Raw genomic sequence first — 15857 nt, forward strand, 5'->3', positions numbered from 1 at the left:
GGAATCCTCACTTGAGACAACACAGCTTTCTGTTAAGTAGTTGGAGAGTCAGAGCCCTTGCTTAGTCAACGCATGTAGATGTATCTGTAGTTCAATGAGCGAGCAATCTGTTCATTCTAGATGGGTCCATGTCCAAAGGGACACGTGGAGGCACCAGAAGGCTTAGTGAGAACTCACGCCACAAAAGAACCGAAGGCAATCAACAAAGGAAGGGGTTGGCGTGTAGGGCAAGATATGACGACATGAGCTCAGGAGGGTATTACACGTGTAGCCTGTCCCCTGTTAAGGTATACAGGTAGCACCATGAAACACTCAAGCCAGGGCTGAACAAGGAAGGCGCTGCTGAAATGACATTTGACCTCTAGCAGCAGTGATACATGTTAGTGGTGATGTGTTAACATGATCTAAGGCACGTTATTACTGATTTCGGTTAATTGGTACCATAAATGTAGGAAAGCCAAGTTGGATTGTTTTTCGCGCCATATTTTGGCGCTGGAGGTATGGCATAGAACATATGTCACTGGATAAGACTATTGCAGAAATCATGGTGGAGGAAAATACCTGCACCATAACATTAGCACTTTGCATGTTCCTGCATGTGCATATATTTCCACTTTGTTGACCACACGAGCTGGAACTCCACATGCATCTTTGCAGGTATCGAGGATAGCAAACCTTCATGCTTGCCTTGAAACTCTTGCCGCTAGCTTCTCAGAATGCAGAGGGGGTAATGTCCAGAATTACTGATTTCACCACCTTCTTGCTTTACACAAACAAAGCCATGCATTATTGCCAGCATACAATGTCCATGCTACTGTTAAGGCATTGGCTTCCTATTGAATCTACTGACTAAAAGCAGGGTGATTCCATAGCAATCCATTGTAAATGCCATCTGTCATGTGGAAATGACAGGTGGCATTTAAACTATTTGCCCTATGAAGTACAAATAAAGATGTAAAGTTGTTTTTGCCTATTTGTAATCCTTCTTTTGCACTTCTTAGTGCAAATGATGACAATTGCACGTAGCAAAACCTTTTTGACACTATTCAGTTAACTCTGCTAGTTCGTTGATTAGTACCCAGCAAGAGTCAAACAGAATGCAACACGCATTCTGATTGGCTCTCGCTGGCTCCTTACCCGGCCGAGAATCCTTTGATTCTCGGCCAGGATTCCAGCCGCCTTGTCCTCGGCGGGGGGCGTGGCAGCCCCTCAGCCAATGAGGAGGCTCGAAGCGGGGCCATCCCCGCTCTGAGCCTCCCCAGAGCTGAGAGGCTGCCTTCGCCCCCTGCCGGGGACTCAGGTAAGCTTTTTTTTTCTTTTTTTTTCCTTCCCTCCCTCCTCCCTGTGGTGCTGCCCCCTTAAGAGACGCAGCGGCGTGACAATGCACTCTGCTGCGTGCATTATAAATAAAGGGGGCGTTCCCGGCCCGGCAGTGCTACCGGGGAGCCCGAACTGAACGGACATGTGTGTCTGTATCTGTGGGGTTGGTGGCTCACGGGGAACGCCATATGGGTCACAGAGAGACCCCCAACAGTGGTGAGGAGGTCAGTGCACTGCCCGGGCCCGGCAGTGAAGATTCCTTCAATTTTTGAAATGGAACGGAGAACTTTGAAGATTCATTTCACGCCGTAGGCTGTGCAGATACCACGCGGCAGGCGGCCATTTTGGATTCCTGGCAGGGGATACTCGCGGGGCTCTGGTAGGACCTGTGAGGGGTATCCATGCCTAATTTTTGGAAATACTGATTGCAGGCAGCTATACCTGCACACACATGCCCAAATTTATTTTGAGCGAATTACGTCGAGTGAAGGCGAGGAGAGGGGGAAAGATGCCAAGGCCTGCTTAGCCCTTATAACTCCCTGGCTCAATTTTTGGGACATCCATGCTGGGACACAGCACTTTGCAGCTGAGGACTCCCATCTTCATTGTCATCTTCATCATCATACCCATCTGCTGTGTATGTGTGTGAGGTACACTGTTGGTCTGCAGTTCTGCCACCCATCATCATCATCATCAGGTCTGGACTTGTGTTTCCTGTGTGTGTTTGGACTGGTGTTAGTCAAGGCCCCTGGTGGGGACTGGACTGTGGTGGTGGGGTGAGTTGCGGCCCCCAATTCACGCTGGGGGTGCCTGTGCGCTTTAACCCATGAATGTGCCTGACGACCAGGACGGTGGGCAGCCCGCGGACCTGCAGCAGCCTCAAGCCCAGCAGCAGCCTCAAGCTCCACCTGTAGAACAGCCTTAACCTGTGGCGCAGCCTCAAGCACAGCAGCTGCCTCAAGCTCCACCTGTTGCACAACCGGTTGTGCAGCAGCCCCCTCCAGTCATGGCGCAGATGCGGGCCCTGGCAGCGCTGCATCCTATCCCAGAGTTCGATGTCTCAGGCCCACCATCCAGCCTGGGGCCCAGGTGGAAAAGGTGGGTGGACCATTTGGATATGTACTTCAGGGCCACGATGGAAACAGATGATGACAGCAAGCTTTTTCGAGTCCCTCCAACCAGCTAACGCCTCCTCTGCATCGGCAAAGACTGCTCTTCAAGACCACTTTCTGCCCCTCACCAATGGTGATTATGAGAGGTTTGTGATGCTGTCAGCACGGCAGAAGGAGGACAACACACTGGACACCTTCTATGGCCGCCTCAGACGCCTGTCTTTGGCATGTGCCTGGTTTGATGCAGAGGACATGATCAGGACTATGCTCATTCACGCGTGTTCTTCAGGTAAACTGAGGCGGCAGGTGCTGAGGGAGCCAGGTACCACGCTTGCCCGCATCCTTGAGTTGGGGCGTTGCCATGAAGTGTCTGAGGCCTGGTCGTCCAGGATGGAAGCAGGCTCACGCCCGGTAAAGACTGAGGAGGTATGTGCCATGTGGCGGGGTGGCAGAGGTGTCAGAAGACCCGGAACAGGCCTCCGTGACAGGGGCGGGAGAGATGGTGAGTTGTGCCAGAAGTGTGGATATGATTTACCCCACTCTGCTGAGTGCCCTGCGGCGGGAAAAACCTGCGGAAGGTGTGGTCTCGCGGATCACTATTCCCGTGTGTGCAAGGCGGCCCTACCGGTGATGGTGCCCAGAGGCCCGGTTTGGTCAGGGTTCCTCCATCAAAATGGCCCCCCGAACATGGCCCAGGTTGACCAGGGTGAGGAGGGTGCCCCCGCGGAAGAAGAGGAAGAAGAAGAGGAAGAGAACATCTTTTTTGTGTCGAGTGTGGGGGCCCTCAAGTCAAAGAACAGACGCCAACCGAGGTGTGTGGTGGAAGTGAACAAGTCACCGGTCCCGGTGCTCGTGGACATGGGGGCCTTGGTCAACGTGATGGCCCGTGGACATTATGATGCGATGGACACGCCTCACAGGTTGGTCAGTCCGAAGGCCCGTATCTTTGCTTTCGGGGTGTCGGAACCGATTCCTTTGGATGGTGCTTTTGTGGCAAAGGTGGAACATGATGGCTTGCAGATCACGGCCCGCTTCTATGTCACACAGGTGAGCACAAATACCCTCCTGAGTTGTGCTTCGGCGGAGGCCCTAGGCATTGCCAGCTTTGTGTACTCAGTATATCTCGAGGACATTCATGATCTGTTGGACAAGTATTACGCTTTGTTCCACGGAATTGGATAAATGGCCGGTGACCCGGTGAGGCTGCACATTGACGAATCTGTGCAGCCCATAGCCCTGAAACATCAGAGGGTGCCTTTTCATCTTCGGGAGCACGTAGATAAAGAATTGGACAATCTCGTAAATTTAGAGGTGCCCTCGCTGACCTGGATGGCGTCTTAAACATTAATGATGACATCCTAGTGTTTGCCAAGACTGAGGTAGATCATCTGCGCAAGCTGGCCAGGACCTTTGAAAGACTGCAATCCCTGGGCCTCACGCTCCACAGGGAGAAGTGTGAGTTTCTGTGCCCGACCATCAAATTCTTTGGGTTTGTGTTCAAGGAAGGATGTGTGTCACCAGATCCGGGGAAAGTGCAGGACATTAAGAAGGCCCAACCGCCCGAGTCGGTTTCGGATGTGAGGAGCTTTCTCGGTATGGTAACATACTGTGGCCGATTCATTCAAAACCTTGCATCCAGATCTGAGCCCCTGAGGGCCCTTACAAAGAAGGAAATGACCTGGCATTGGGGCCCTCTCGAGCAGGCAGCATTCGAAGATATTAAGAGCACCCTCATGGCTGAAGACACCATGGCGTTCTTCGACCCTACCCTCCCGTCAGAAAGCATCGTGGACGCTAGCCCGTTCGGCTTAGGGGCTGTGTTGACACAGGTTGATCGGGATGGCGGTGTTCGCCCTGTGGCCTCTGCCAGTAAGGCGCTGTCCGACACCGAGCAGCGATGCTCACAGATTGAACGTGAGGCCCTGGCAGTGCTGTGGGGTTGCAGGCACTTCCGGCCCTAAGTCCTGGGCCGCCCGGTGACTGTCCTGACGCACCATAAACACCTGCTTCCCATATTGGCGGGGTCCCCGTCCAAACCACTGGCGAGGATAGAACGGAGGATAGAACGGTAGAACGGCTTGCCCTCCTTGAGTATGGTGTCACCCTAGTGTACAGGCCAGGTGTAAACAATGCAGCCGACTATCTGTCCAGGCATCCCGGTATGGACAGCAGGGAGGAGCAGGACACGTGTGCCGAGGAAACGGACGACCACACTTGCATGGTGGTGGAAGCGGAAACCCCCAATGCCATGCCCCTCGAAGATCTGGAGGCGGCGGAGGCTCGGGATGAGTGCTTCCAAATATTGAAACACGCCATGCAACAGGGCTCATGGAAGACTGTGCTGAAGTCCCTGGCTGGGCGCACGCAAGAGGCCAAGATGGGGCTGTAACAACTGTGGAAGGTGAGGGAGTAGTTATCGTTCTCAGCATCCGGCCTCTTGTTAAGGGGTGACCGGATAGTCGTGCCCCAATCAAAGATCAAGGAAGTGATCACTATGGCCCACCATGGACACCAAGGCGCCGCCAAGACCAAGGCCCGGCTACGCCTCAAGGTGTGGTTCCCGGAGCTGGATCGGAGGGTCGATGACTTTGTTGCTGCCTGCATCTGGTGCCAGGCGGCGTCCCCTTTGCAGAGAGAGCCGGCGATTGAAGCAATGCCCCGGGGGACATGGCCCTAGGAAGTGGTGCATGCAGACTTTGGATCCACCACGCTAGGCACGCATTTTCTGGTGATCGTGGATGAGTACTCTCGCTATCCGGAGGTTGAGTTCGTGGACTTGGTGGCTTTTGAGCATGTGGTGGTGGCCATCGAGAAAGTGTTTGCCTCCCACGGATTTCCCCACACCCTGTGCTCAGACAACAGGGCGCCGTTTCAAAGCGAGCGCTTCTCGGAACTGATGGAGGGGTATGGGGTCCAACACAGGAAGATCACCCCACTCTGACCGCGGGCCAACGGGGAGGCGGAGAGGCTGATGAGGACGTTGAACAAGACTTTCCGGATAGCGCAAGGCCAGGGGCAGGGCCTGCAGAGGGCTCTCTACCAATTTTTGCGAGTTATCGCACCACCCCCCATGCCTCCACGAGTTTTGCGCTGGCCGAGGCCCTGTTCAAACGGTGCCCCCGGGGGTTGCTGCCAGAGGTGGGGGAGAAGGAGCCGGGGTGATTGATGATCAGCAGGTGGAGCTGGATAGCCGGCTGCTGACAGAACAGGAGACCGCAAGGAGAGGACTCCGCCCACAATGACTGGAGCCGGGAGATGAGGTGCTCATTAGGAACAGGCATCCCCATGGAAAGCTCTCTCTCCCACTTATGTTACATGTACATGTAAAGGAGATACCCACCGGTGCCCACCTCCCAGGTAACTATTCTGCCACTGGTGGATTACCAGGGGTAGGAACCATCTACTACATTCCACCACTCTCTGAAATCACACAGAAAGGCATAACCATACACACGGGGAGGGGGAAGTAAGATACTACACACCTCCCTTTCCACCAAAACACATTCATACCATACACATCCTCACACTCTCATGAAAGACAAGTCTAACCTTTCCACTACAGACACATAATGAGGTGGCGAATGAGAGCTCAGCAGACACACGGTCGTATAAAAAAAAACTGGTGCAAATTGAACTTAAAAGTCAGATGTCCAAGCTAAGTGCAGGACAACAGGTACCACAAAGACATCTGACCCGCACGAACTGCCGACCAATTAAAAGACCACTCACTCCGCACACATACGGCCTGACTATCCACACTGGATGGAACTCAGGTGGTAAAGATGACTTAGCTGTAACCACATTACAGTACCTCAGTGCCTTCACAGCACATACATTATTTACCTAATCTGGGCAAAATGCATGGGAGCAGGGATGTAATTTCACCAAAATGCCAGTGGTAGCGGAAGTGACATCACACGACCCTTGACATATGATGACATCACAGGAAGTGATGTCATTTGACCCCACCCTGAAGTGACATCACAGAAAGTAGTAGAACACGACCTTTCACCCATTGACAAAACAGGAAGTAACATCACATAGCATTGTTTCGAAGTACACTACATACAATATGGTTACGATATCACTGTAAAGTGATATACATTTCATACAAGAATGGATCACCATATGTATAGTTAATATAACCCAACCTGTGTTGGTACTCATTTATCAACCTCAGCAGGATGAAACGCTGAGTTACCGTGGCGGGAGTCGAACCTGAAGCCTGCAGATCACACTCACATTGCAGCAGCAAGCGCTCAACCCACTGAGCTATCTTACCGGCTATAGCTATCAGAAAAGCAGCCACTCCAGACAAAAACAGCCACATATTGCTGGCAACAGCGCAGCAGCCTCAATTAAACAAAAATATATTTTTTAGTACTTCTTTTTTATTAGGGGTAGCAAAGGAGACCACAGGGGTAGCAAGGCAGACCTCAGGGGTCGTAGTTGCAACCCCTGGCGACCCCTAAATTACGTCCCTGCATGGGAGTATTGCCATTATCCCCTTTACACTTCCTTCTCATAGCGTGACACCATCTTTGTTTTCCATTTATCTTCTAATGCTACCTTTTTAACAACTGGAGCCCCATTTGAGTACCAGGGTACCACTATTTCCCGCCGTGCCATTTCTCTAACACTATTCATTTGTAATGCCCCTTTTCTAGAATTCCCTATTGGCAAACTGGTTACTACACGTTTCTCTGCATCCCTTATCACTTACATATGTGTTACACATTTCTTTTACCTGCAACCTGTGTTGATTACATATGGGACCCTTATAATCTTATTTCTATGTGCAACCTTTGTTGCGTCTCTCCTTACAACCTTTGTTGCTTTACACCATGTTATCCTCACTCACGCCTTACTTGGTACCCTACCTCACACACAAAGGACACCTTCCCTGTGACATAGTATACAATAGCATTCCTTTAACTGACACAAACCTACATTACAAAAGTGGGCAACTACAAAGGTTGCTTGATTCTTTAAATGAAACAGTGAGTTATTTTGCTTAAAAAGCTTTGTTGCTTGCAATCACATGTAACTTGTGTCGCTTTACATACACGTTCAACCTTTGTCACTCTACGTGCTTTTCTCATCATCCTTTTTCAACCCTTGTTGCTTATAAACTTGAATGCAACCTTTGTTGCTATATCCCATATTGTGCAACCATTGATATCCACAGTTGTATTACCTTTCAACCTTTGTGGCCTATATTACACATACACACAATCCTTGTTGAGTCATCCTCCCTATTAAGGCACTACTTATCACCTGCATTGACTACTAGAACATATGTCTCACTCTTGTGAAATCTTGCTAATTCATTATTTTTGTTGTCCAACGCTCCTGCTATTTATGATAGCGCCACACTTTGCACCTTAACGTTTGAGACCGTTGGCCACCGAATGCATAAAAGCACATTCCTTGCTCTCCGTTGTGTACAATTCACCCTACATTTTGTTTCTTTCCACCTCCGATCCCATTCATCGAACTATCCTTGTCCCTCTTTCTTCCTATTAACCTGCAAGGACGCGTTCGCAGTTCCTTGGCTGATACTCTGCACAGCACCTATTTTTTTGTTTTTTACTCCTGGTATCTGTGCTGGACCTTGCGTGCAGATGTGGAAATGGGGACCCGGGGGGAACCGCCGGGGTTATTTTGGTGCTGCACTGCGTATAGAGCGCCCCCCCTCCTCCGGGGTGTTTAAGGGTCGGGGGAAGGTTCTGGAGCAGGCATTGGTTGGGACACGTGTCTGACGGGTCGCCTGCTCCAGAGCCTTTCCCTGTGTGGGTTCTATAGGGAGTGGAGGTGAGGGAGGTTAGGGTAGTGTATTCAGGTGGGGGCGCTTGGTTTTGGATTTTAAAAAACAACGTAGAGTCGGAGGTGCCATAGATAAGGCACCTCCCTTTAGCTTTGAGTATCGTTTCTTTCCCTTGCGCTTTGTCCCTTTGGGGGTGGGGTGTCCTGGTTTGAGGCGTGAGGCCTGCATTGCAGGCTGTTGTGGCGAGGGTTTTTTGCCCCTCTAACCTGTTTTGGTGCGGCTGTTGGGTGTGACTCAGGCCCAAGGGGCACATCTCATTGAAGCCGCTCCGTGTGTATTGCAGAGCCAGAGGTGGTGTCTCTTATCTGTAAAAGGAGCCGCACACAATGGTGCTTTATAGGAGACTAATTATAATTTAGCAGTTGTATAGCGCTGCGAACCCTCGGGTATCTGAGGGCTGCTTGTTGTTGCCCACGGTGTGTGAAGGATGAAAGGCTGAGTTTGGCCCTGCTGGGATAGTAACCTGCGTTGGCAGGCTCTTCGTGGATGTCACAGCAAGCGCTCTACTCGTTGTGCCACTTGGCCGGCTTGACTAAGCACCTCATTCTGTGATTTTTATATTTTAATGTTTTAGATTTGTCACAGCCTTGTTTCTTGGGTTAATTTTATCTGGCTTATTAGCCCTTTGTGGCCTTTTCTGTCAGCTGCATTTATTTTGCGGAAAAATACAAATAAAACTATTATTTAAATTAGTGCCTGATACTTTAAGTTAGTGCCTGATACTAGAAATTATTATATAGTTCCGTTTAGTGAGTTTGTTCCTTACAAGTTATTGTTTTCCTTTCCCTAAAGACCTGCCTGGTTAATTTCTTTACTAATTTATTTCTCTGGTAGTACATACCACATTTGGGGGATGTCATTAATTGGGGTTCTTTCCACAATTGTAAATTTAAGAATGTTTGGTCTTATCTGGAGGAAGCTATTGTCAGTATAGTTGGCACTGAGCTCCTCTCTTTTCTTGCATTGTAGGGGAAAGGCTCTGTATTAGACAGGCAGTACAGCAGGGCAGTGCGCAAGTGTGCAGTTGCACTGCTCAGGTAGGATGGTGGGTCAGGGTGCTAAGAAGTAGGGCCTGGTGGATGCTAAGGCCCTCAGGGAGGCTTTGGAGATCATTAGTAGGGCATCCAAAGTCCAGCTGGATGAAGCTGTGATTGAGGTTATGGGGGAAGTGGAAGAGAGAGGGGAGAGGCCGCAGCGGAGGGCAGCAGCAGATGGGGCTCTCACAGCAGTAGCGGCTTGTAACCCTTCGGCTGGTAGAAAAGAGGTGGGTGAATCTAGGGGGAGGAAGATGAGAAGGGAGATTGACAGGGGGGCGGCCAGGGGGCAAATGTACTTGGACGAAGGGCAGGATTTCGATGTGGGAGATAATGATCGGTAGGTTACAGGGGTGGTTAGAAGTTCCCTGGAAGGTGTAGGTAGGTCGGAGCATGAAGTTGGAGGGATAGAGGTGTGGAGAGGGGTGTCAGGACAGAGGGGCAAGGGCAGTAAGTACCTGCAGAAGAGTGCAAGTGGAAGATGGAGGGAGCGCTCCCCATCAATTAGAGAGGTTAGGGACGGGTGTGGAATGGCCTCCCCGGCTAGGAAGAGTTCGGGTGGAGGGCACGGAGCAGCCCCCGCTCTTTCAGAGGAAGAATATGGAGAGGGTTTAAGAACGGCCCCTCCTCGAACAGCTCGAGGACAGTCTAGAGGGCGCAGCACGGCCCCTAGCGACGAAGACAGCAGGCGGAGGAGAGTACACCTCGCCCGAGAGAAGAGGACCAGGAAGGGGTTTCTGCGGCCCCGCCGAGAAACGTCAAAGGAGTGGCGGGGCGGACGCCCGAGCTCGCAAGAAGAGGATCTACTCAACCCGAGCATGTCCTCGCACCAGCAATGGTATTTCAGGGGTAATGAAGATAGGAGGGATGAATATGTGGAACAGTGGGAGGATGAAGGACATAGGGAGGGAAGAAGGAGGGGGAGGGTGAAAAGGGTTGGTAGAGAGGTTTGTGAAAGACAGGAGCACGGGGTTTGGGGGGCAAGTGGTCGGGGGAATATTTGGCTGGGTGAGACTGCTGACATGTTTTGTCCCCGCAGCAGTAGCCCGGTAAGGAAGGAGATGAGGAGCATCGGAGTGGAGGTCAGGCCGCAGACAGGCATTGGCAGGGCGGAAAGAGGGGAGCGGGAAAGGGACAGGTCAACTGCATGGCAGAGGGGGGACACGAGAACGGGGGCAGGAAATGAAGGGTCGGGATTGCAAGGGGTAAGGAGAGAGATTGGTGTACAGGCTATTGGAGCCTTGGTTTGAGAAAGGGAACATTGCTCGGTGGAGGTACAAACGGACAAGGTGATTGAGCCATTGGCGCTTGAGGTACAGATTTCAAAAGGAAAAGAGGTTGAAGTGAAGGGCAAGGAGAAAAAGCTACCATACATGGGCATCACGAAACCTTTGGGAGTGCACTTGATGGCAGTGACGAAGTATAAGATTAAGGCAGGGGAATTTGTGGATGTGTTTAAGCTGCTTCATTGGGATGTGAGAGCAAAGGAGGGTTCTAGGGAGGAGGAGAGAGAACTAGCCTAGCGCCAAAGGGTACCAGTGACAATTGAAAATTGGACGTCAGCATTTATTATCTATGCGAGTGTCTTTTGAGAGAAATTTCCGGAGCGATGTGTGGCTCTGCTAAAATACATGGATGTGATCAGAAAGGTATTTACAAGTTTTGGGGGCTTCGCGTGGGTGCGTTATGACGAGGAGTTTAGAGCAAGGTTGGCAGAGGGCAGTTAGGCGGTTTGGGGAGAGATAGATATGGATCTCTGGTTGCAATGGATGGCACCAACGAGGTCAGCTCCAATGGTACACATGGCAAGCGGCTTACCCGTACCTTACTGACCCTTTCTTGGTCGCCCCGCCCCGGAAGGGGCGGGGGTAGGAGGCAGGGATCAGCCCTCAACAGCATGTTGGGCTTTCAGTAAAGAAGGCTGCACGAGGATGGTGCGTAAATTTAAACACGAGTGCAGCAGGTGTGCGGGGCGGCATCCGATTATATATTGTCTTCAGGCAGGGGACAGGGGGACAGGGAGGGGAGCGGGGAAAGAGGGGTAGGGGGTGGGACCGCATGCCATTTAAAGTAGGTCGGGCATTAGTTTAACGGAAAAGGAGGGGGGGCGCAAAGTTTCGGGAGAGGTTTTGGGGGGCGATCCCAAGGGGGTAGGAGAGGGGTGAGGAGTAAGACGCTTAGGTAGGGCAGGGGAGGGCCACGGGGGGATGTAACTGTGGAAAATGGGAAGGGTTGGTGGCTGTCGTTGGAGGGCGGGGAAGGTGGTGGCGAAGCCCTCACGCTTGCCGCACGACAAGGTGAGCAAGCGTCAGTGGAACGTGAGAGGGTTATTAGCGGCACAGAGTAAATACGGAGAGACTGACGGAGGTTAAGAGGATATCACAAATTCGAGCGTACGGTAGTAGCCCCGGTTCGCAGTAGGGGCAGGAGACAGGGCACAGGATAGGGCGGGAATTTAGGATGCACAGCACGGGAGGAACTTGGCTCTTTTTAACTTTGGAGCAGCTGGGGGGAAGGCTTAGAGGTGACTGCATGGACGGGGGTGTGGGAGCGCTCCTGGTGCGGCAGGGGGAAGTGATGAGAGGGGACTGCATGGACAGGGGTGCACTAGGGCCCCAGGTGCAGGTGGGAAAAATGGGGTAATGGATGCAAGGTGCTGGAAGAGTAAATTATATGGATTGTACTGCATGGACGGGGGCGCAGGTCTGGCCCCTGGTGCAGTGGTGGAGAGGAGTAATGAAGAAAAGGGCCTGCATGGACGGGGGTGCACTAGGGCCCCTGGTGCAGGTGGGAAACTTGGGGTTAGGGACGCAAGGAGCTGGAAGAATAAGTTATATGAAGTGGACCGCATGGACGGGGGTGCAGTTTTGCCCCTGGTGCAGTGGTGGAGAGGAGTAATGAGGAAAAGGGGCCTGCATGGATGGGGCTGCATTTGGGCCCCCGGTGCAGTGTGGGAAACACAGGGCCATAGTAGGAAGATGAGGGAGGGTGGGGCAAGGATGAGCAGGAGGGTAATAGGATAGAGGAGAAAGGGGGTCTAAGTGGGAGTAGGTGCATTGTTTAAAGTAGGGGGTTAAAGGTGAAAAGTACAGCGGGACAGGTAGGAGAGGACCGGGGGTGTTTACGTAGAGGGAATAAGGAGATGGCCAGGTGAGGATGGGTTGCGTTAGGAAGGTGTTAGTAGCAGTGGGGGAATAGGTGGAGGAGTTTGGAACTCATTGAGGTAGGATGGGTAAGGCATCTGAAGGTAGCTGGTTGGGCTTTTCGGTTGATAAGGTGACAACTTTAGGACAGTGGAGGTCTGGGAAGTACAAAGGGTATATTAGGGCTGGGGTAAAGCGGCTGTTTGAAATATGGTCAGGGGTTTAGGGGAGGGTGGAATATGGTAGGGTGGTTGTGACGGGAAAGTGACATTGTAATTTCTTTTTGAGATGCTGCGCAGAGGTCTGGGGAGATGCCACAGATTTACTTGTGGGCCATTCTATTGTTAAATGGGTGGGAAGGAAGCAGAGAAATGGGTTTTTGGCAGGCAATTGTGTTGCAGCTATAAAGAGGCAGTGGTAAGATGGTCCGGGTTAGGGGGGCTTCGCTGGGATCAGCTGCTGCCTATGATGGTGGGGTTGAGGGAACGCTATAGGTCTCCAGAGGGGGTGATCATTCATGCAGGAAAAAATTACCTGTTAAGAAATACAGGTGTGGCTCTTCCTAGAAAAATGAAAAGGGATTTGGTATGGGTCCGAGAATTGTGGCCTCAAGCATGTGTAGTTTGGACTAAGTTGTTGCCGCAGAGAGTTTGGAGGGAAGCGAGAAGTGAGGGAGCGATAGAACGGGCAAGGGGATAAACAGAGAGATGGTAAAATGTTGTGCCTCATAGGCAGTAAAGGTTTTTGGATCAAAGAAATAGTTTATGAAGGATTCATGATATTGAGAGAGGATGGACCACTTGTCAGTTTTCGGGAATAGCTATTATCTGGCGGATTTGACCTTGCTGGTGGGAGATATAGGCCCTCATTACGACCTTGGCGGAGGACCATGGTGCAATTTGCACCATGGTCCATGGCGCAGAGCTGCCAACTACGCCATGGGGGTTGGCGGACTTACCGCCCCATTCCGACCTTGGCGGGGCGGTAAATCCCCAATCCCCATTTACCCTTCCCCATTCCCATTTTTGCCCCATAGGGTATAATGGGAGTGGGGAAGGCGTTAATTACGCCACCGTAAATTACGGTGACGTAATTAACAACAGGTCCCGTAGCGCCATGGATTTTTCCGCCCGGAAAAAACAGGTGAAAAAACCACCATGGCGCTACGGGAACTCGTAGTAAGGCGGAAAGGTACGCCATGCATTACGCTGGCGTAAAACCCTTTCCGCCAGGGTCGTAATGAGGGCCATAGTAAGGAGTTGGAAGTAGTGAGAGATGGTAGGGGTGGGGCAGAAAGAACACCTCGGTGGAGGGTTATTCTTTTGCCAGGGGCATGGCCCCTTTAGATGTGGGGGGAGGGAAGCACAATGGGGGAATGGTGTGGGAAAGGATGGGGGTGGTGCTGTTTGCACAAACGGGCTACCCTGGGGAACAGGTATTGAACCTGGAGGGGCATGGCCCCGGGGAGAAAGCGGGACGCCTTGTGAAGTTGAAGGAGACGGTAGGGAACAAGGGATAGTTAGGGAGGAAGGGGAACTATATTTATTTGTTGAAGAAAATGTAAGTGTTGAGTTAATAATTGGTTGGTTAAATATTTTGTTAGTCTGTAAGGCCAGGGGAGCCAGGTAAGCGGTTATTTGTAAGCTTTGGCCTGTCACATTAAAGCAACCTTTTCCCATAAGCGAGTCTGGGTGTTTTGTGCAATATGCCAAAACGGTCCTTTTCTCTGCCTCCTTTTTTGTCCCTTGATAGAACTGTCACTAAACGGTTCGCAACACAGTGCACTCCTGGATGGCGTCATCATTGAAGTATTGTAACTAATCACATGAACACGGAGCCCCCAATTATAAAAACTAAACTTTGGCCTCCCACTACTGGGTACCTGACTGGTTGAACTCACAGGTACGTTTGTTGTATATAACTGGTCTCCTCTTCATGCCAAACGCAGACCACGTCCTTTCCTTAATTTGCTGTGCCTTTTGACATTATCCTTTCAATAAGCACCCCAAATCACACTGCTCTCAGTGCACCTTTGTGCATCCAAAAAGCACCTCGCAATAGCATGCTCAATGTTCACAGCCTCAATACCTGAACCCTTTCATAATTGTGCAGCCTTTGCTTCGTTGCAATCTCTTCCTTTTCACAAGCAGTGCTGGATGTTTTTAAACGGCTGCATAGTGCAGTGCTCTGTTATCAAAGCGCTAGACTCCACGTGCTTTTCATCATATGTATGCCTCCATGTCGCGTTTTCAAGATTGCGCAGGCCTACCTCTCTTTGAAGGCTAGGTGGTGGATCTCCCTTTTCGGACCACTCGTCACCAGTGTTGTGATTAAGTACTCAAGTCTCAGATAATTAATTATACTTGTTTATTTTTTTTTTATAACGCGCGTAACACAGAAGAGGCTTCTAAGGGCGGACCAGGGATTAAACCTGTGTTGTTCTCCGCCGTCTTGCTACCAAGACCAGTACATTTCCACTGAACTATGTCCCGAAAACGAAGGTAAGTAAAGGCAGTCCTTTTCTTCAGATGTTATGTCCATGTATTGCCAGTATAAAGGAAGGAGAAGACCCACCGGCAGTGGTCGAAGTGTAAGAAAAGAAGTAGTGGAACTATGTTCCCTACTGGCCTGCACCGTTCCCCACAAACCCCATTGATGCACCCCCTCCCAAGCACAATGCAAACCCCAAAACACGTGCGCCTGAAGTTTAAGGGAACATCTAGTGTAGTGCACTGAAAATGCAAGTTTCAACGTCTTACTACACCTTTATTTTAAAAATAAAAGTATAGGAACGGTAAAACCTATTTAAAAGAAGTAGAGGAGCACCGCTCCCGACCGTTCCCGCCCACTTCGACCACTTCGACCACTGCCCACCGGTGCCCACCACCCAGGTAACTCTTCTAACTGTCAGTGGTGGAACACAGGGGTAGGAACCGTCTACTACATGCATTAATTCCATCGCCCCCTCTAACATCACAGAGTCAGACATACTCACACACAGGGGAATGGCTAGGGAAGCAAGACACTACACACCTCCCTTTCCACCAAACACATTCACATCACACACATATGAATAGAGAGGCAAGGCAAATGCTACAATCTTAAGTGGAGATCACTCATAACCAGCGTCTAAGGGTATGTATTAAACGATGTTTAAAAATAAAAAAATAACAATAATGATTAAAATAAAACAACGAGCGCCCCACAAAACAATGTGCAATGGGACGAATTGAAAGCAGATAAAACATACTAAACTGACGGTGCAATTAATGTGAATCGAAATGGTGAAATCAATAATACTATTTCAGTTAAAAAAAAAGCTTGTGACAGCTGGGGAACAGCATAGCAGCAAGAGCAAACAACATCAATACAACCCATAGAAGCAGAAGCAATTGTGAGAAGATACACTCACACAGTTCTG

Source organism: Ambystoma mexicanum, chromosome 5p, assembly GCF_040938575.1.
Source record: "Ambystoma mexicanum isolate Mex_15411 chromosome 5p, UKY_AmexF1_1, whole genome shotgun sequence".
NCBI classification, from domain to species: Eukaryota; Metazoa; Chordata; class Amphibia; order Caudata; family Ambystomatidae; genus Ambystoma; species Ambystoma mexicanum.